Here is a 23,293-nt window from a genome sequence, read left to right as displayed (position 1 = left end):
CTGATGGTCTTGAGATTGAGCTGGCGACAGAGGGCCCCGGAGATGAAGTTTCCAGCTGACCCAGAGTCGATGAAGGCGTTAACTGGAATACAAACATTGGCAGCAGTAAGGTTGGCAACAATAGTGAGTGGATTTTGATGATTCAACGAAGGAAGAATGACACTCACCATAGCTCGCACTGGACGAGTGGGGCATTCAGCTCTGAAATGCCCAGGATGACCACAATATAAGCATAGACCCTGGGTCAGCCTCCTCTGTCGCTCAGCTGGTGGGAGACGTGATCTGTCGATCTGCATTTCGTTGCTGGCTGGTTCTGGGGAGCTGACAGATTCGGGCTGGCGGAGGAAGGATGGAAAAAGTTGCTGGTTTTGGTGCTCTTCAATGCACAGCTGCATACGAGTGGCGAATCTTATAGAAAGTTGGATGAACTTCTCGAGCCCGATGGTATCCTCGTATGCAGCGAGATGCAACCGCACACGTGGATCTAAACCTTGACGATACCTGGAGATGAGGGCTGGTTCGTTCCAACCACTCGCTGCTGCTAGGGTTCTGACCTGTAAAGCATAATCAGAGACAGATAATGAACCTTGTTTTAAATCACATAATCTCTCACCAATGGACGAGTCCCATGCTGGCTTCCCAAAGACTTCTTTGAAGTGACTAATAAAACTTGAGAGTGATTGCACGACGGGACTATTCTGAGTCCAAAGTGGTTCTGCCCAGCGGAGTGCTTTACCGTCTAGTTGCTGAATTATGAAGGCGACTTTCGCTTTGTCGTCAGGATATAGGTGCGGTTGCATCTCCAAAACCAGCGAACATTGCAGGATGAATCCGTTGCAATCCTCCGCCGAACCAGAGAAGGGCGCCGGTTTGGCCATGGGACTGGCGAACACAGACGGCGAAGAAGTGGCAGCGTGGAATGCGGTGGTGCTCGCTGGTGGTGCTGGCGTGGATGAACTGGTGAGAGTGCGGCGAAGTGCTGTTACCAGGTCTTGAAATGGATCTGAAGTGCTCATCGTGGTTGCTCAGCGGTGTTGGTCCGGTCTTCTGTTACAAACAGAGGAGGTCGGAGGCACAGGTAAGGTTTACGATGTTTTATTGAGACAACCAGAGCAGTGAGCAGGTGAGTGAAGCCAGATAGAGTTTGTGATGACCGATGACAGAGATACTGATACTTGGTTTCTTCTAGGAGACGTGGTTGGCGGATGGTCCTTGGAGCTGAAGACACACTCACGGAAGACAGGAGAACATGGAGGATCTAGGAAGCACACTGGAGACAGGTAAGTGGTTGATCGAGGAGTTCGTAAGGTAAGCATAAGGGTAAGTATGTGTTAACGAGACCGGACAATGACTGTGTGGCTGTGAGTGTCTCTTATAGTGCTGCTGATAGGGATGGTGATGAATGTCAGGTGTGCGTGATCAGAACTCTGGTGAAGGAGTGCATCGTGATTGGGTGAGTGAAGAGCCTGGCGTGTCTGTGACATAGGGTTTTCAGAATAGAACTGACTATTATTAAAACAATATATTAATGTTATTCTGTTTACAATTTTAGATCTATACCATTACATAACAAATATAACAACAATACATATATGGGTCATTCCACGAAATCGGTGCCTTTTCAATTAAAAAAAAATAAAATAAAATTAAAATATAAAATAAGTTTATTCAATTTTTTTTTTTTTTTTTTTTTTTTTTTTAAATATACATGAAATGAAGACAGCTTAAAATGACAAGAAATTGTATTGTGCCATCTCAGGCTATGAAATTTCTTATTTTATGACTATTTATCTACCTCATGTTTTGATATTTTTGTAATCTCTGTTACAGACATAAGTGTTACTATATACTGTAGTTTTAATTAGAACTATGTAATAATTTTCACATATATGAGCAGTATTTTAGTCCCTCATTTCACTGGGATTGTTTCAAATTTTGGATTTTCAATTTCAGTCTTATATTTGTTGTTCATATGACCAAGAACATCCTAATACTGGAGGGACAAATATATATTTTTACAATAAAAAGATATTAAAAGAAGGGCTTTGTCCAAAATCCAACATAGTTAGGGTTACAATGGAAAACCCTGGAAGGCCATTATATATATATATATACAGGTTCTGGTCATATAATTAGAATATCATCAAAAAGTTTATTTATTTCACTAATTCCATTATAAAAGTGAAACTTGTATATTATATTCATTCATTACACACAGACTGATATATTTCAAATGTTTATTTCTTTTAATTTTAATGATTATAACTGACAACTAAGGAAAATCCCAAATTCTTTATCTCAGAAAATTAGAATATTACTTAAGACCAATAAAAAGAAAGGATTTTTAGAAATCTCGGCCAACTGAAAAGTATGAACATGAAAAGTATGAGCATGTACAGCACTCAATACTTAGTTGGGGCTCCTTTTGCCTGAATTACTGCAGCAATGCGGCGTGGCATGGAGTCGATCAGTCTGTGGCACTGCTCAGGTGTTATAAGAGCCCAGGTTGCTCTGATAGTGGCCTTCAGCTCTTCTGCATTGTTGGGTCTGGCATATCGCATCTTCCTCTTCACAATACCCCATCGATTTTCTATGGGGTTAAGGTCAGGCGAGTTTTCTGGCCAATTAAGAACAGGGATACCATGGTCCTTAAACCAGGTAGGTGCCAAGTCCTGTTGGAAAATGAAATCTGCATCTCCATAAAGTTGGTCAGCAGCAGGAAGCATGAAGTGCTCTAAAACTTCCTGGTATACGGCTGCGTTGACCTTGGACCTCAGAAAACACAGTGGACCAACACCAGCAGATGATATGGCACCCCAAACCATCACTGACTGTGGAAACTTTACACTGGATCTCAAGCAACGTGGATTGTGTGCCTCTCCTCTCTTCCTCCAGACTCTGGGACCCTGATTTCCAAAGGAAATGCAAAATTTACTTTCATCAGAGAACATAACTTTGGACCACTCAGCAGCAGTCCAGTCCTTTTTGTCTTTAGCCCAGGCGAGACGCTTCTGACGTTATCTGTTTTTCAAGAGTGGCTTGACACAAGGAATGCGACAGCTGAAACCCATGTCTTGCATACGTCTGTGCGTAGTGGTTCTTGAAGCACTGACTCCAGCTGCAGTCCACTCTTTGTGAATCTCCCCCACATTTTTGAATGGGTTTTGTTTCACAATCCTATCCAGGGTGCGGTTATCCCTATTGCTTGTACACTTTTTTTCTACCACATATTTTCCTTCCCTTCGCCTCTCTATTAAAGTGCTTGGACACAGAGCTCTGTGAACAGCCAGCCTCTTTTGCAATGACCTTTTGTGTCTTGCCCTCCTTGTGCAAGGTGTCAATGGTCGTCTTTTGGACAACTGTCAAGTCAGCAGTCTTCCCCATGATTGTGTAGCCTACAGAACTAGACTGAGAGACCATTTAAAGGCCTTTGCAGGTGTTTTGAGTTAATTAGCTGATTAGAGTGTGGCACCAGGTGTCTTCAATATTGAACCTTTTCACAATATTCTAATTTTCTGAGATACTGAATTTGGGATTTTCTTAGTTGTCAGTTATAATCATCAAAATTAAAAGAAATAAACATTTGAAATATATCGGTCTGTGTGTAATGAATGAATATAATATACAAGTTTCACTTTTTGAATGAAATTAGTGAAATAAATCAACTTTTTGATGATATTCTAATTATATGACCAGCACTAGTATATATATATATATATACACACACACACACACACACACATCGTATATATATATATACACACATCGTATATACATATATAAATATATATAAATATATATATATATATATATATATATATATATATATATATATATACACGATATCACCGTTCTGTTTGGCTGTGCTTCACTACATAAGCATCTGTCTGCTGTTGGGTCCTCATTCTCAGAACATGACAAACTGGTCTTTACTACCCACCGTATCCTTGGAATGAGCAAACATACCATGCTTACATTTCTTAGGGTTTTTTTCATCCATAATGGAAGATTCCAAGAAAGGTATCCAATATCTTTATCTATCCAAATCTCTTGACGCTCTTGTTTTCAGACAGTGTATATGTTATTTTGTAACACTGCCAGATATTTATATATTATATTTATATATATTTATATCTCATGATATTCTTCATGCCGTTCCAAAGCTGTCTGAATTTCTTTCTTGCATGAAACACAAAAGAGGATATTTTGAGGATATGTTTCAATGTCCAAACAATGAAAGTCATTGGGGTTCAAAATAAAATCGGACCCCAGTGACTTCCTGTTGTTGTATGGACCAAAAAAGGGACTGTTTTCAAAAATCTTGTTTTGTATATCACAAAAGAAAGAAATGCATACATTTTAGGAACAATATGAGGGTGAGTAAATGATGATAATTTTCTATTGTTTTTAGTTGAACTATCCCCTTAAATAAATAAAAATCTGCCAGTGAAACATGTATCATTTACATTTATGTCTTAATATTTAATGCAGCTCGCTTCAACTTTATGTAAGCTATTTTTTATTATCATAAAACAAGCCTAAGATACTGATTAATTGTATTTATTTCAAATAGCTTTGTGCTTGTTTGGTATATTTGTCATTCCATGAAATCGGTGTCTTTTAAACTTAAAAAAAAAAATGTAAATATAAAATAAGTTTAATCAATTTTTTTTTAAATGTACATGAAATGAAGACATCTTAAAATGACAAGAAATTGTATTGTGCCATCTCAGGCTATGAAATTTCTTATTTTATGACTATTTATCTACCTCTTGTTTTGATATTTTTGTCATCCCTGTTACAGACATAAGTGTTACTATATACTGTAGTTTTAATTAGAACTATGTAATAATTTTCACATATATGAGCAGTATTTTAGTCCCTCCATTTCACTGGGATTGTTTCAAATTTGGGATATTTTATTTTTTTTTCAGTCTCATATTTGTCATTCATATGACCAAGAACATCCTAATACTGGAGGGTGATCACACAGCAAAATCCCCAGAGTTAAATCAACTCTGCTCAGATTAGAGTCCCGCTCCTGCCCGCTCCCACAATGGTTCTATTCCGCACGCACCCGCTCCCGCCTAAAATTCACTCTGTGTTCACCCGCATATAGTGATTTTCTTCCCGGCCCAACGGGTCCTGCTAAAGATCGTTTCCAGAATCTTGCATTTAAACTTCCCCTAAAGAAAGAGAGTGATTGGGGATAACAAATATAAAATGTTGCATATACAAGATTTGTATTTGTTATTTGTCTATGATGCTGTCAACACCCTAAAAATGTCAGAGAAAAAAATGTCACAAAGAATAATAGGCTAAATATCACAGAGAAAAATAGGCTAAATTAAATAGCCTACAACATGTCCCTCAAAACTATAGGCTATGCCAAAATTACATAAACGAAAAGTGTTGGCTTACTAGCTAGCCTACTGCAAAATGAAATCTTTTTTAACATCCATGCAAGAACAGAATGACGCTGACTGACGCCCGTTTCAGAACATCTCTCCTTCAAAATCCGATCACAAAGGTTGAATGTTCTCTGAACGTGCACTCGTGCAGACCTCTAATGCAAATAACATATCTTGCCAGGTTTCTCAGGACGGGGAACTGGGGACTGTGTGAACGCCACCACTGCAGAAAGTTTTGTTCACTTCAAGTTCAAGCACAGATGCGCTGATGCCAAAGCATCTCGGGAGCGACCGGGTTATTGTCAGACCGCCCGCTCCCGCCTAAAGTATACTAAAGTTACCGACCGCAATCCGCCTTTCATTCAAAATTTAATCCCGCACAGCAAGCAATCGTATTGGGTCCCGCGGTTCCCGCGGGAATGCAGACCTCTAGCTCAGATTACATATGGTCCCTCTCTATATAGTGTTAAAGTAACACTGAAGCAGAGTTAAAGTTAATGAGATAATTAAGTGATTAATTAAGTTATGATTGAGCATTAGTGATGAACACCTGCTGTTAACAAGCAGAATCACTGAAGAGAAACACAATAACTACAAATGATTTCCAGCCACAGCCTTAGATGAAATCGACTGAAGATAAAGACATTAAATCTCTCAAGATCTGAATAAACAACTCCACAAAAAGCATATTATCTCATTAACTTTAACTCTGCTTCAGTGTTTTTTTTTTACTCTTTGTAGAGTGGGACCATATGTTCTCTGAGCAGAGTTAATTTAACTCTGGGGATTTTGCTGTGCACCTGTCAATTAAGACAAGAGAGATATTAAAAGAAGGGCTTTGTCCAAAATCCAATGTAGTTAGGGTTACAATGGAAAACCCTGGAAGGCCATTTTATATCACACACACACACACACACACACACACACACACACACACACACACCGATCAGGCATAACATTATGAGCACTGACAGGTGAAGTGAATAACATTGATTCTCTCTTCATCACGGCACCTGTTAGTGGGTGGGATATATTAGGCAGCAAGTGAACATTTTGTCCTCAAAGTTGATGTGTTAGAAGCAGGAAAAATGGGCAAGCGTAAGGATTTGAGCGAGTTTGACAAGAGCCAAATTGTGATGGATAGACGACTGGGTCAGAGCATCTCCAAAACTGCAGCTCTTGTGGGGTGTTCCCGGTCTGCAGTGGTCAGTATCTATCAAAAGTGCTCCAAGGAAGGAACAGTGGTGAACCGGCGACAGGGTCATGGGTGGCCAAGGCTCATTGATGCACATGGGGAGCGAAGGCTGGCCCGTGTGGTTCGCTCCAACAGACAAGCTACTGTAGCTCAAATTGCTCAAGAAATTAATGCTGGTTCCGATAGAAAGGAGTCAGAATACACAGTGCATCGCAGTTTGTTGCGTATGGGGCTGCATAGACACAGACCAGTCAGGGTGCCCATGCTGACCCCTGTCCACCCCCGAAAGAGCCAACAGTGGACATGTGAGCATCAGAACTGGACCACGGAGCAATGGAAGAAGGTGGCCTGGTCTGATGAATCACGTTTTCTTTTATATCACGTGGATGGCCGGGTGCATGTCTCTTACCTGGGAAACACATGGCACCAGGATGCACTATGGGAAGAAGGCAAGCCGGCGGAGGCGGTGTGATGCTTTGGGCAATGTTCTGTTAGGAAACCTTGGGTCCTGCCATCCATGTGGATGTTACTTTGACACGTACCACCTACCTAAGCATTGTTGCAGACCATGTACACCCTTTCATGGAAACGGTATTCCCTGGTGGCTGTGGCCTCTTTCAGCAGGATAATGCTCCTGCCACAAAGCAAAAATGGTTCAGGAATGGTTTGAGGAGCACAACAACGAGTTTGAGGTGTTGACTTGGCCTCCAAATTCCCCAGATCTCAATCCCATTGAGCATCTGTGGGATGTGCTGAACAAACAAGTCCGATACATGGAGGTTCCACCTCGCAACTTACAGGACTTACAGGATCTGCTGCTAACATCTTGGTGCAGATACCACAGCACACCTTCAGGGGTCTAATGAAGTCCATGCCTCGACGGGTCAGGGCTGTTTCGGTAGCAAAGGGAAGGTGGTCATAATGTTATGTCTGATCGGAGAAGATATATATATATATATATATATGTATGTCACAGTCACCAGCACTAGCACTCAATTTCCTAGCATCCCTCCTGTTCCTCACCTGCACACAATCATCAATCACCTGCACCTGAAAGCCATCACCATCGTTACTACTCATCAGCACTCCCTTCATAAGCAGTCACCTTCCTCACCACAGTTGTCTGGTCTCGTCAACTTCTATGACAAGCTCCACGACCCTCTTACCTGTGATCTACTTACCTGTTGTTCCTGCGTTCACTCCTTGCTCCCCACTGCTCCAGATCTCCACCGTCTCCACGCTCCACTGTTCCCTCTGGATCCCCTGGAAAGGACAAACGGACAATCACTATCAGATAAGCTCCATATGACTTTCCCATTCCCTGCCTGCTTACCTGGATATTCTGCTCGTCTCACACTCTCCCGTTGTAGTTCATTAAACCTGCTGTTGCATATACCACTTACCTCTGTGTCCCGTGTCTATCTGCTGACAACATATATATATATATATATATATATATATATATATATATATATATATATATATATATATAATTTCTTGCCCCTTTATTTTAATTATATAATTATTATAAACACACTGGTTTGTATCACAAACAGTTTTACCATTTACTGCACTTTGTTATTTTTCTCATTATTTCCCTATAGTGGTTAATGAATCGGAAGCCTCACACATTCACAGAAAATCTTAGTTCCACGGCACAAAATGATAAAGCAGCCTTTATAGGAAAGGGCAAATATTGCCCAGAATGCATTGTTTTCTACAGTATATCAGCATATACTGTATGCTGGTTAATGAGATATAATTTGTTGAGATATAATTTTATAATTTGTTTTGAGATATATTTTGTTTTGGGTATATCTAATGGACAATCTTTGATCTCATGAATGTATTTTTTGTTCTCAGGCAAATCAAAACAAGGTTTTAAACAATGAAATTATTTGAACTTTGCACACCACTTAACGAGATAAGAAACGTGGCGCCTGGGTAACAATGTTACCATCCTGTTTGGCTGTGGCTCACTACATTAGCATCTGTCTGCTGTTGGGTCCTCATTCTCAGAACATGACAAACTGGTATTTACTACCCACCGTATCCTTGGACTGAGCAAACATACCATGCTTACATTTCTTAGGGTTTTTTTTCATCCACAGCATGTTAATGGAAGATTCCAAGTAAGGTGTCCAATATATTTATCTATCCAAATCTCTTGATGCTCCACCCAAACTTCAAATTATAAATAGGAAGTTTGTCAAATAATCACGGGTAGCCACACTTTTGACTTAAAAGTAGGAAAAAGTGCTTCATAGAGCATCACTGCAGAATTACTGAAATTTTGACGGCATTCTGAAATAAACATGTAAGTATTTAGCACATTCCTACATTTCAGTACAAATTGTTTTCAGACAGTGTATCTGTTGTTTTGTAACGCTGCCAGATATTTATATATTATATTTATATATATTTATATCTCATGATATTCTTCATGCCGTTCCAAAGGTGTCTGAATTTCTTTCTTGCATGAAACACAAAAAAGGATATTTTGAGGATATGTTTCAATGTCCAAACAATGAAAGTCAATGGGGTTCAAAATAAAATTGGACCCCAGTGACTTCCTGTTGTTGTATGGACCAAAAAAAGGGACTGTTTCCAAAAATCTTGTTTTGTGTATCACAAAAGAAAGAAATGCATACATTTTAGGAACAATATGAGGGTGAGTAAATGACGATCGTTTTCTTTTTCTTTTTTTTTTAGTTGAACTTTCTCTTTAAATGAATAAAAATCTGCCAGTGAAACATGTATCATTTACATTTATGTCTTAATATTTAATGCAGCTCGTTTCAACTTTATGTAAGCTATTTTTTTATTATCATAAAACAAGATACTGATTAAATGTATTTATTTTTAAAATAGCTTTGTGCTTGTTTGGTATATTTGACTTTTTTTCTTATAATGCACAGGCATATATTACCTTTGCTGTGTATTCATTCTCAGGTTTACCATGGAAAAGCTGACACTTCTGCTTCTTTTCATGACATTCTCTGCGGGGGATGCAGCAGGTCACTATTGCAATAAATATTATTACAATGAAGGCAAAGAATACATTTTATATTCTTGCAAAAAGTTATGTACTTATTTGAATAATTTAAACAGTTCATGCCATTTACCCAATAACAACCTTATTTATAGTTCACATGATGTTGATGGGTTATTAAACATAGTCGGTGTGATTGTGTATGTAAATATACAACTTTAATGTTATTATACAGCTGATGGCTGCCCCCCTGGATGGTCAGCATTTGGACTGAAATGTGTCAAATTCTTCTCACAAACACTTGACTGGTTGTCAGCAGAGGTAATGTGCTACTTACAGCACTATTGTTGTTATGCAACATATTTTTATGCACCTCTTTAAATTTGTTGTTAAGAAATGTAATTTTCTGCAGTTATACTGAGCACTATCAAGAACTCACTCATTTGATCATCAAATAAATATTCTGATATTTTTGTTTATTGAAATTAGCTTTTTTGAATAATAATAGTAAATATAGCTGCGAGCAGCAATTATCGAGGTTCAAGCGTTTTAAGGCCTTTAAGCCAATGCGTAAAAGCATTGTTTTATTTAGCAAGCATGTAACCATTTAAATCATAGAAGTAAAAGACAGTTTACAGCTTATACAGTCAATTTACCATAGGAAATATATGGTTTTAAAAGCTTTTTAACAGTTATAGCGCCACCTATGGTTTGATATCCATAAAAGTTGGCATGCTTCTTTAGAGTCATATGCTGCATGTGCGCTCCTATTTTCGTGAAGTTCCGAGTTTTCGTTTGGGATTTATAGGCTTTTGAGTATATTTTGTTACGCCCATTTTCTAAATGACCCTGTTATAGCGACCCAAAGGGTAAAGTTCAACTTTTTTTGAAATTATTGATCTAGAGAATCCAGAGAATTGTCCTGCACTGGTTTGGTTCCGATCGGGCAAAAAACCTAGGACTAGTTAGCAAAAGTAGGTTTTTCACATAATCACAAATATTTAATGAATGATTTGATTGACAGCAGTGGTTCTTGAGGCAAAGTTGTTCAGAATGAGGAGATCTATCAAATGATATGGATATTGTGTGGCTCTGTGAAACACCACATGATTACAGAGCCGTAAAACTCGTTAGCGCCACCTAGTGCACGTTAGCGCCACCAAATTGGTACAGACCTCTAGGGCCATGAGTTGAACATGCCCACCAAGTTTCGTTCCGATCGGCCTCCGTTAACTTTGTCTAATAGGTGCTCAAAATTCATTGGCCGATGGCGGCCATGTTTTTTGAGATATGCCAATGTCCTCATGGATAGTCAATCCAACAAATGGTTGCATAGTTATAGCTGTTTTCAGTTTTTTTAAAGCACCACCAAGTGGCCAGTCACCGCGTCCTTTTTCACGCGACCACAGAATGAGCTCTTACATAGGTGTGCTGAGTTTGGGGAGTTACAGCCATTTTAGTAAAAGTGGCTCCACCCACTTCAAACATTTTGGTGGCCCTTAGGGACCATGAATCGAAATTTCAACTGTTTTTGATCATTATTGACAATCAGACTCCAGAGAATCTCGCTGCACTGGTTTGGTTTGGATCAGGCCAAAAACCTAGGACTAGGTCGCAAAACGTCTTGGTTATGTATATAACCTTAGTTCCCTGAATAGGGAACGAGACGCTGCGTAGTCGCTATGGGAACGCCTCTGCGTGATGTCGTCATGAAGCACGTATGAAATCTGTCCAATCAGGAGACGGAACGTCATAGGTGGGTGACGTCACTGACCAGGAACTATAAAGCCAGCCCGAAAACACTCTCATTCAGCTTCTGAAATACTGAAGCAAGTCGCTTACGGGCATGACGGGAGTATGGCAGGGCAACGCAGCGTCTCGTTCCCTATTCAGGGAACTAAGGTTATATACATAACCGAGACGTTCCCTTTCAAGGGAACTCGCGCTGCGTAGTCGCTATGGGAACGAAATCCCAAAGTCGCCATACGAGCAAGTGACCGTTCGTCTAGGGCCTCAGCGCTCAACTCACAGTAACACCTGCGCCCCCGGAGTGGAGCCGAGGTCTAATTCATAAAACCTTACAAATGTATGCGGTGAGGACCAGCCTGCCGCATCACAAACATCATTTAGGGAAACCCCAGAGATTAAAGCCTTAGAGGCAGCCATACTCCTGGTTAAATGAGCCCGGACGGCCAATGGTAAAGGCTGTCCAACTGACTCATAAGCAAGTGAGATGGCCTCGACCACCCACTTGCTCATTCTCTGCTTGGATGCAGGGAGACCCTTCCTAGGTGCTCCAAAACATACAAATAGCTGATCAGCTTTTCTCCACATGGCAGCTCTGTGGACATAAGCATCCAGTGCCCTGGAGATTTAGCTCCAGGGCACTGGATGCTTACGGGCACAGCAGATTTAGCTTTTCCTGGTCCGAGGACGTAAAAGGAGGAGGACAGAAGGCCTGCAGCACAATAGGTCTCACAGGGTTAGTGAGAACCTTAGGTATGTATCCCGGTCTGGGATGAAGGAAAGCCTTAACATTACCAGGCGCAAATTCAAGGCACGATGGAGACACCGACAGGGCCTGAATGTCTCCAATTCTCTTGAGAGACATAATAGAAAGCAGAAACACAGTTTTGAGCGTAAGGAATTTTTCTGGCACCTCCTCAATGGGTTCGAAGGGGGCCATAGAAAGGCCTTGCAACACAATGGCCAAATCCCAAGCCGGTACTCGCGTGCGAGCTGCGGGTCTCAACCTCGAAGTGCCACAGAGGAAACGAGTGATAAGTGGGTGTCTCCCCAAAGATACCCCACTCAAAGGAGCGTGGTAAGCAGCTAAGGCCGCCACGTACACCTTCAGTGTGGAGGGGGATAACCCTAAAGAAAATCTATCCTGTAGGAAATCCAGTACTGCGCTAACCGGGCAGGATCCCACTGGTGATTTTCACACCAAGAAGTGAATAATCTCCACTTCAAAGAGAAGAGTTTCCTCGTGGAGGGAGCTCTGGATTGGAGAATGGTCTCTACAACCTCGGTTGAGAGACCGGAACCTCTGAGCTGTGCCCCCTCAGAGGCCATGCCCACAGCTTCCATAGCTCCGGACGGGGGTGCAAAATCAGACCGCCCGCCTGAGAGAGAAGGTCCCTCCTGATCGGAATCTCCATCGGAGACCCGTCGAGAAGGGATACCAGGTCCGAGAACCATACTCGAGCCGGCCAAAACGGGGCTACTAACAATAGACGGGCCCCGTCCCGGCGCACTCTCTCCAGAACTCCCGGGAGCAGGGCAATCGGGGGAAAAGCGTACAGTGGCAGCCTCGGCCACGGCTGTACCAAAGCATCCAGCCCAAGAGGTGCTGGGTTTGACATCGAGAACCACAGTGGACAGTGAGTCGTCTCTCGAGACGCAAACAGATCCACTTGGGCTTCGCCGTAGTTCTCCCATAAAAGCTTCACTATCTCTGGGTGAAGTCTCCATTCCCCGGGCCTCGGCCCCTGCCTCGACAGGATGTCTGCTCCCACATTCAGGTACCCCGGGATATATACTGCTCTGAGGGAGAGCAGTTTCCCTTGGGACCACAGGAGGATCTGATTCGCCAGCTTGTACAAAGGGCGTGATCTCAGACCCCCCTGATGATTCAAGTAAGAGACCACCGAAGTGTTGTCTGATCGTACTAACACATGATGGTCCCTGAGGTCTGGAAGGAAATATTTCAGTGCTAGAAATACCGCCAGCATCTCCAGGCAATTTATGTGCCACGAAAGATGATGGTCCTGCCAAAGACCTTGAGTCGAGCGACCACTCATGATCGCCCCCCAACCCATGAGGGACGCATCTGTCGTTAGCGTGACGCGACGACTGAGAGCCCCCAGCACAGGTCCCTGGGACAGAAACCAAGGTTGCTTCCATATGACTAGAGCACGTAAGCATCGCCGCGTGACTCTGATCATACGAAAAAGATTCCCCCTCAGTGAGAACCCCTTGATTTTGAGCCACCACTGCAATGGTCTCATGTTCAGCAGGCCAAAAGGTATCACGTTGGACGCTGCTGCCATAAGACCTAACAATCTCTGGAACTGTTTGACAGTGAGTGACTGGCCTAGCTTTATGTCTGAGACAGTCGAGAGAATCGATGTTATGCGAACCGGAGATAGACGGGCGCGCATAATCACCGAATCCCACACCACGCCTAGATAAGTGGTCCTCTGCGCAGGAGAAAGCACACTTTTCTTTGCGTTTAATCTCAACCCCAACCTTCTCATGTGAGCGAGAACAACATCTCGATGTTGGACCGCCATCTGCTCTGATTGAGCCAGAATCAACCAATCGTCTATGTAGTTTAAGATGCGGATGCCCTGCATACGCAAGGGCGTCAGAGCCGCGTCTACACACTTGGTGAAGGTGCGAGGTGACAATGCTAGGCCGAAGGGAAGAACCCGATATTGGTATGCTTCGCCCCCGAAAGCAAACCTTAGGAACTTCCTGTGTTGCAGGAGGATTGATACATGAAAGTATGCGTCTTTTAGATCTATCGTGACAAACCAGTCCTCGGACCTGATTTGTGACACGATGTGTTTGACTGTCAGCATTTTGAACTTGAGCTTTGCTACTGTTCGATTCAACTGCCGTAGATCTAAAATTGGACGCAATCCCCCGTCTTTCTTTGGCACAATGAAATAGCGGCTGTAAAACCCTGACTCCCTGCTGGGAGGAGGAACCTTTTCTATAGCCTCCTTTTGCAAGAGAGTCTGTACTTCTTGTGCTATTACCAGAGCCTGCTCGGAGCCCACCATAGTGGGCAGGACCCCGTTGAATCGGGGTGGGCGTGTTCTGAACTGAATCGCACACCCCCTCTCTATCGTGTGCAGGACCCACTGAGATACTTTTGACAGATTTTCCCACTCTGACAAAAAATCTACTAAGGGAACCAGCCTCTCGAGGCTGGCCTCTGGTGGAATATGGGCAGCCAGCACAGTGCCCTGAAGCGGAACCCCGGCAGGGAACAACTGAACTGACTGCAGAGAAAGCGCGCCACCCTCAGGTGACCCGTGAGGAGCTACTGCGCCCCGGTATGATAGCGGGGTTGGCAGAGCTCCCCCCTGAGGGCACCGAAGACAAACAGGCACCGTTGAGAGAGGTGAACACTGATTGACTCCGGAGGGGACCACCCTCAGGATCCTGACGCTTCTGGCGTCAGGATTTCTTTGCCGAAGCCCTCTTAGCAGCAATGACAGCCCTCAGATCTGTCTTGCCCTTGTAGGACTTCGACTGCGAGCGTTGCCCCGACTCCCAGCTCCTCGGAAGGGGAGTACGGGTAGCAACGCTCTGCTTCTGGTGTTGTCTGTACTGTTGCGAGGAGCTCGTACTCGGCTTCGGCTGCTCCCGCCCAGCAGCCGAAGGGACTTGGGCACAACGAGGAAGAAACTGCTGCATCGCAGCAGCCTGCTTCCTCGCCTCCTGGAGTGACAGACGTTATAGCGTCACCAAAGAGGCCAGACAGATTCAGTGGGGCATCCAAGAGAAACGTCTTGTCGCGATCTTTAATATCAGACAAATTTAGCCAGAGATGGCGCTCCGTGGCCACCAGGGCTGCCATAGAGCGGCCGATTGACTTGGCCGTCTCCTTGGTGGCACGGAGCGCTAAATCTGCTGACTGACGCAACTCATGGATGAAATCAGCCCCCACTTCCTCACTATCGCCCAAGTCTTTCAGCAGGTCAGCTTGGTATGCTTGAATGATGGCCATAGTGTGTAAGCATGCCGCAGCCTGACCTGCTGCCGAGTACGCTTTACTCGAGGCTTTGAGGGACGATGCCGCCTGTGGAGAGAGATGGCTCGCGAGCGTCTCTTCCGCTCTCGGCATCGCCCCATACCCGTGTTTTCTCATACCCACCACGTTACTGTCTGTGGAGGTTTGAGGCGAGTAAACACGGGATGACGCCGGTCTCTTCCACGATCTCGACACCTCAGTGTGGAGATCGGGAAAAAATGGTAGCGCCCGACGTGGAGGTAGAGCAGACCTTGATGGTAGGAAGCGTTCATCAAGTTTACTTCCCGTTCTCTGCTCTTGCTTCTCGGCTGGCCAATCGATATTGAGCCTGGCAACAGCGCGAGTAAGCACCTCCATGAGCTCCTCGCTCGCGGGAGAGTGAAGTGGCGAGTCTTCAGTCTCTCCCGTTGTCACGCTAACAACGTCCAGCTCCTCGGAACTAGACGCCATTAACGTGACTGTGTCGACTGGAGCGGAAGAAACCGCAACGCGTGCTCCCTGCCTCCGAATCGACACACCGGATGCAGCAGGTGAAGGCAGAGATAAGGCAGGGCCCGTCTCTAACCCCGCTGCTACATCCATTTGCGAACCCCAGGACATGAGACGCCGTTCTGCCTCAGCAGAAGCGGGGCCCGAGCCCTGGGGCGCGCGGACCGAGCCACTCTCCTCAAAGAGGGCTCGGCGGGAGCGCAGCGTCCTCAAAGGAAACTGTTCACAATGCACACAGGCAGCCCCCTCGAGAGCTGCCTGGGCATGCTGTGCTCCCAAACAAACAACACAAAGATCGTGTGTATCCCCACCTGTAATAAAACGAGGGCAGGGATGAACACACTTTCTAAATTGCTGTTTGCTCGCCATAATACCAATTCTTTGCAAATGAATGAATGATGGTAGACAGACAACAATAAATAAGACAGACAAGATCACACGTAGCGCTTGCTGAAGACACAGAAGCTGAATGAGAGTGTTTTCAGGCTGGCTTTATAGTTCCTGGTCAGTGACGTCACCCGCCTATGACGTTCCGTCTCCTGATTGGACAGATTTCATACATGCTTCATGACGACATCACGCAGAGGCGTTCCCATAGCGACTACGCAGCGCGAGTTCCCTTGAAAGGGAAGTAGGTTTTCCAAAATACCTGAGCGAATCCGATTCCAACGATATAAGACACTTGAGCCTACTCCTAACGATTCAGGAGTTATGAGCGATTTCATACTTTTAACCGCTGTAGCGCCCCCGTCTGGCTGATCGGGGCGAGCCTTGGTGACATTGTAGGCGGTACTACCAGCACTCAAAGTTTCAAGTCTCTACGACTTACGGTTTGTACTGCCTGATCACTTTTAGGGGAGAATGCCGATCCTTGGACATTTCTCAGGATGTGTTTCCAATGCTGTATTTGCACAGATTTAGGTTATTGTTTGGGGTAGGTAAGCTGCAGTATTTGACATCATAGGAGTGAGAGCAAGTTTTGAGTTTCGATCAAACAGCTTAAAGCTGCTGGCCAAATAGGCTTTCAATAAAACTTTGCTGCCTATGCAGTATAAAAAAAGGTGACTAGAGAAAACAGAAAAAAGGGCTGCTGTCTTCCCTTTTGCAAAATAGGTAGAAAACTTCAACACCCATAATACACTGGGCATGTTGCCGTCCATACTTCTTAGCAAAGCTTTAGTCACATTGACTTTTATTATTCCTAGGGTGACCATACATCCGTTTTTTCCCGGGACAGTCCCGTATTTCAGCTCCATTTTTAGTGTTCCGACTTATTAAGAAAAAATCATGTTTTGTCCCATATTTCATCTTTCCTAAAATTTCTTTACAACTGGGTGTAAAGAAAAGGCTGCAAAGAATTGTAAATACAGAGAGAACGCTGCGACGGGAAATCTGAAAAACCTCTGTGTTTGTAGTCAACATTTCAAACTGGATTCCCATGAACACAGTGCTTTAGCCCAAATGGAGGGGAAAAACTGAAAGAAACGGCCGTTTCATCAGTTCCGCTCAAAGTAAAATGCCATTGCGCACAGGTACGAAAGCTGCCATAGTGCTCCATTTTACCATAATGCGGTTTAAAGAGTAGACATAGCATGATACAACCTACAATGTTCAGGGATAAACACTTTTTTTATCAGCCCACTGCACACTATTGTGCCATCAGTCCATTTCAGAGGATGCGTTAAAGCGGTCATAAGGCTGTGATATTAGAGATAGACAGGCTTGGGAGGGTTACTTTAAAAATGTATTCCGTTACAGTTACAAATTACTTAATAAAAAAAGTATTCGGTAACGTAATCCAAGTACCACAATATAAAGGTAATGTAATCTGATTACTTTTGGATTACTTCAAGGTCATATAGGCCTATATAAAGAAAGAAAGAACTAGATATATTGCATTTTTTAAATTTAATTTTAATTATTTCTTCTCAATTTCTGCAAGTTTTTAAATATCACACATTCCATACTTTTGAATGGGTCTCAACAATAAAAATATTTAAAAAATCTGATAAATGATCTATTGCAATATTATTATCGTTGTTGTTGTTTAGAGCTTAAAAATATAAAAGTGACATCAGATCATAACCAAACTGAACAAGCTCAGATCAAACATTTCTGTTCATGTTAGTTCTGCTTTAATTTTAATGTTTAGCATTTTGGTTACTTTTAAAACCTATTAAAACTAAGCAATCATGTCTTATTTCCACAACTTGGGAATACACAGCCCTGAAAATATATATATATGAAGGGCTATACATCGTTTGCAGATCACATTTGGAAAAACACATCTGGAATGCTGAGGAATACTTTATTTACCATTATTAATGTTACAAAATACTAAAACTATTAGTTTAATCTGTAATATTAAAAACAATCTGCCTTTTCAGAAGTACTGTCAAACTTTTGGTGGAAATCTTGCATCGGTGCACAGTAAATCTGAAAACAGTCTTCTGCTGAACATGGTGCCTGGTACGACACAAACTTGGATTGGTGGTCATGATGGTGTAAAAGTAAGTGGTTATGCAGATGATAAAAATTTGTTTTATTATTTTTTACATTTGCAACTTTACATATTTTGACATACATTGTACATTTCTAAGTGAAATAGCTTAGGGCAGGTGTACATGTTGTCGTTTGGACATTTGGGATGTTGTGAGCCCTTGTTATACAACATGACTTTTCCACATGGTGAGTCAGTGGCAATCGCACAAGCTTGAAGTCAGAGTAGGAGATTGGAGCTTTTATTGTTTGTGCCATAGCTTTAGATTTATGACATTTTGATGAAAGATTCAAACTTTAATTTAAAAAAACTTTACAATTTTATATATATATATATACACTACTGGTCAAGTTTTGGATGGTAAGATTTTTTTATGTTTTAAAAGAAGCCTCTTCTGCTCACCAAATCTTCATTTATTTGATCCAAAATACAGCAAAAACAGTAATACTGTGAAATATTTTTTCAATTTAAAATAACTGTTTTCTATTTGAATATATTTTAAAATGCAGTTTATTTCTGTGTGTTATAGTCCTCATGTTTCTGTTTTCCCCTGTGACCTAGTTTTCCCCACTCTGTTTGATTAGTTCATTTGATTCACCTGTGTCTAGTTAATCACCTCGTTAAGTTCCCTTTGTTTGCCTCATGTATATATACCTTGTGTTCTCCTTCAGTCTCTGTTCGTTCTCGTTTGATGTATGTCGTGTGTATGCTGATATTCTGAGTTTAGTTATTAAATCCTGCCTTTATTGTTCCTCTTCGTCTGCCTGATGTTTTATACCACACGCTAACGTAACAGAAGAACGGACCTAACAGTGATTTTTTTTTTTTTTTTTTTTTTTTTTTGCGGCATTTTCCTTCAGTTTTTTGTTTGTTTTTTCCCTCATGAGTCTACCCGCTGTCCAGCTTCTCTGCCTGGAACAGGGAGACCGCTCGCTGGAACAACACACTAGTGACTCTCTCCAGCTTGCGTGCCAGACTAACTTCCCGGACCGCTCGCTCTGTGTATTTTATCACACCGGCCTGACCGAGCGGTCCAAGGCACGCATTCCAGCGGGCGGTCCAACAGAGGACTTCGCCGCATTCGTGGAGTGGGTGCTGGTGAACAATAACTCCCTGTTCACCATCGGCCCTGCTGAGGATGACACCAGCCCCACTCCACATCCAGAGACCAGCCACCCGCCACCGACTACGTGCACGATGGAGAGACGAGAGCCCACCGCAGACCGTGGACTTCAACCTGCCGTGACGGACGAGACCGAACCTGAAGAGAGGACGGAAGGAGTCGTCGCCCCGGGGTGTGAACCACAAGGTGTGTCTGACCTGCTGTCAGCATTATTACTCCAGTCTTCAGTGTCACATGATCCTTCAGAAATCATTCTAATATGCTGATTTGCTGCTCAAGAAAGTTATTATTATTATCAATGTTGAAAACAGTTGAGTACAATTTTTATTTCAGGATTATTTGATGAATAGAAAGTTCAAAAGAACACCATTTATCTGAAATAGAAAGCTCAAATAAATGAAGCCTTGGTGAGCAGAAGAGACTTCTTTTGAAAACATAAAAAAATCTTACCGTTCAAAAACTTTTGACCAGTAATAAGTATATATACCCGTTACATCGTGTGCTGCCGAGGGAGTGTTAGTGGAGTTTGAGGGCTGGGAGGAAAGCTCCGCCCACAACCTCACCGCGGTGGATGGGATCGCTATGGCCACTGGAACTCTTCTTGGATTATTGGATGTGTTTGAGGAGGTTAATTCCCTGTGTCTCCTTTCCCCGCTGGTTCCGTCCAGCCCTGAACTGTCCGTGTCCCCGCTGGTTCCGTCCAGCCCTGAACTGTCCGTTTCCCCGCTGGTTCCGTCCAGCCCTGTCTCCTGTGTTCCCTCCCAGCCTCCCTCTCCCGCCTCCTCTGACTGCCGTCTCATTCCTGCCTCCACTGGTACCCTTCAGCCCCTCTTCAGCTACATCACCCAAGTGTGTGGACCCGCTTCGAAGCTTCAGGCCACCAGCTCCACCTCGACCAGAGGATGGAGGCGACCTGGCTCCGCCTCCAGCGTCCGAACCCAACACTCCACCGCGGCCTGTCGACGCATCGCCTCCGCCGTGGCTCTTCCCTCCCTTGGCTCCACCAGAAACCTTCAGCCTCACGACTCCACCAGGCTCCCTCGTCCCACAGGTTCCGACTTGGTCTTACCGTTCAAAAACTTTTGACCAGTAATCAGTATATATACAGCTGTGGTCAGAATTATTGGCACCCTTGATAGATATGATCAAAGATGACTAAAAATAAATCCGTTTATCCTTTTGATCTTTAATTCATAAAATTAGCAAAAATCTAACCTTTCATTGAAGGAAACGAATTGAAAATGGGGGGAAAATCACATTATGAAATGTTTTTCTCCAAAACATGTTGGCCACAATTATGGGCACCCTTTTATTATAAAGTATTTGTATTTTTACAAATACTTTTTGCAACCTCTTTTAGCCAAGATAACAGCTCTGAGTCTTCACCTATAATGCCTGATGAGTTTGGAGAACACCTGACAAGAGATCAGAGACCATTCCTTCATACAGAATCTCTCCAGATCCTTCAGATTCCCAGCTCCATGTTGGTGCTTCTTCTCTTCAGTTCACTCCACTAATTTTCTATAGGGTTCAGGTCAGGGGGCTGGGACGGCCATGGCAGAAGCTTTATTTTGTGCTCAGTGACACATTTTTGTGTTGGTTTATGTTTGTTTTGGATCATTGTCCTGATGGAAGATCCAACCACGGCCCATTATTGGATTTCTAGCAGAAGCGGTCAGGTTTTGATTTTTTTTTTTTATCTGTTGGTATTTGATAGAATCCATGATACCATGTGTCTGAACAAGATGTCCAGGACCTCCAGCAGAAAAATAGGCCCACAACATTAAAGATCCAGCAGTATATTTAACTGTGGGCATGGGGTACTTTTTATCCATGTGTGCACCAAACCCATCTGGTGGGTTTGCTGCCAAAAAGCTTTTTTTTTTTTTTTTTTTAGTTTCATCTGACCATAGAAGCTGGTCCCGTTTGAAGTTCCAGTCTTGTCTGACAACTGAATATGCTGGAGATTGAATGAGAGCAGAGGATTTTTCTTGAAACCCTCCCGAACAACTTGTGGGGATGTAGGTGCTGTTTGATCATTTTTTAGGCTTTCTGTGACTCAAGACTAATCTCTGCAAATCTCTCCAGCTGTGATCCTTGGAGAGTCTTTGGCCACTCAAACTGTCCTCCTCACCGTGCATTAGGATGATTTTGACACACGTCCTCTTCCAGGCAGATTTGTAACATCTTTAGTTGATTGGAACTTCTTAATTATTGCCCTGATGGTGGAAATTTTGGGATTTTCAATGCTTTAGCTATTTTCTTACAGCCACTTTCGATTTTGTGAAGCTCAACAATCTTTTGCTGCACATCAGAACTATATTCTTTGGTTTTACTCATTGTGATGAATGATTAAGGGAATTTGGCCTTTGTGTTTCTGCATGTTTATACTCCTGTGGAACAGGAAGTCATGGCTGGACAATTTCATGCTCATCCTGGTGTGCTAAAAAAAATGTAAATATGAATGGGAATATACTTCAGAGATATTTTACTCATAAAAATTCTAGGGGTGCCAATAATTGTGGCCAACATGTTTTGGAGAAAAACATTTATTTCAAAATGTGAGTTTCCCCGCACTTTCAATTCTTTTCCTTCAATGAAAGGTTAGATTGTTGCAAATTTTATGAATTAAAGATCAAAAGGATAAACAATGCAGATTTATTTTTATAGTCATCTTTGATCATATTTACCAAGGGTGCCAATAATTCTGACCACAACTGTATATGTGTGTGTGTGTGTATATATATATATATATATATATATATATATATATATATATATATATATATATATATATATATTATTTGTCACGGGTGTGAGGGAGATACTGAACACATGAAGAAGACGAAGACAGTGATGAAGGTTAACCGGTTTTAATGTTCCAACAGGTAATTCCAGAGAGGTATACCCAAACACAACATACATACATACATACATACAGTACTATGCAAATGTTTTAGGCCACCATTAGATATCATATAGCAATGATAATGACCATATATAATTATTTCTCAGTCTCTTTATTAAAATATAACCAAAAAAAAAAAAAAAAAAAAACAGCTTTTGTAGGCTAAAGTGGCAAGTATTTAGTGACCTCCCCTTACACTTGAGCAATAGCAGGAACCTGGTTCTCTTAAACCTAAATGGAATGGAAAATGAGTCCAAGAAAACTTGTAAAATCTGATGAGAAGTTTCTGAGAAATTGGAAGAAGTCCAGGAGGTCACACTAAATTCAGATTTTTGCTTAAAGAACATTTTGTGTACATAATTCCTTTATTTTCTGTTTGTATCATAATAAAGATACTTAAATAAATATGGATGGTCATTAAAACATTGCTTATTTATATATATATATATATATATTTGTGTAACAGAATAAGCCATTTGTTTTTGTGGCATAAACTTAACAGACAGGCAGCTATCATCAGGAAATTGCCATACAAACTTTTAAATCTTTGTGACAAGAGTAGCAGACAAGTTTGCCTAACACTTGTTTTTACGCAGATTCAAAGTAATTTTTTATATTATCTGGCTCAAAAAGCCCTGTAATGTAACATAGATGCGAAATGAATTTGGGCACAAATATTTTATAAAATGGGAAAAAAAGTTCATCAATTGCAGTTATAAGTTATTGTGTAAAAAATGAATGAAATTCTGAAATGAGTTTCAGAACAGAAGACTTTCTAAGCACTCCATTAACTCTTCAGGTAGGACAGTGGATGTGGAGTGATGGCTCTGCCTTTGAATACAACAACTTTTGCAGTGGACAACCTGACAATTCTCTAAATAATGAGAACGCTCTGGAAATAAACTTCG

At 42.3% G+C, this 23,293-nt stretch overlaps 1 long non-coding RNA gene across 1 annotated transcript; it reads left to right on the top strand.

Annotated features, from left to right (window-relative positions):
• Nucleotides 1–8,792: 8,792 nt before the first annotated feature.
• On the top strand, nucleotides 8,793–23,293 carry LOC127519368 (uncharacterized). The gene is made up of 5 exons (XR_007931798.1): nucleotides 8,793–8,923; nucleotides 9,559–9,623; nucleotides 9,834–9,919; nucleotides 18,242–18,364; nucleotides 23,185–23,293. It is a non-coding gene; the product is annotated as an uncharacterized LOC127519368 (long non-coding RNA).

Source organism: Ctenopharyngodon idella, chromosome 9, assembly GCF_019924925.1.
Source record: "Ctenopharyngodon idella isolate HZGC_01 chromosome 9, HZGC01, whole genome shotgun sequence".
Lineage (NCBI taxonomy): Eukaryota > Metazoa > Chordata > Actinopteri > Cypriniformes > Xenocyprididae > Ctenopharyngodon > Ctenopharyngodon idella.
This window is presented reverse-complemented; position numbering and strand designations above follow the sequence as displayed.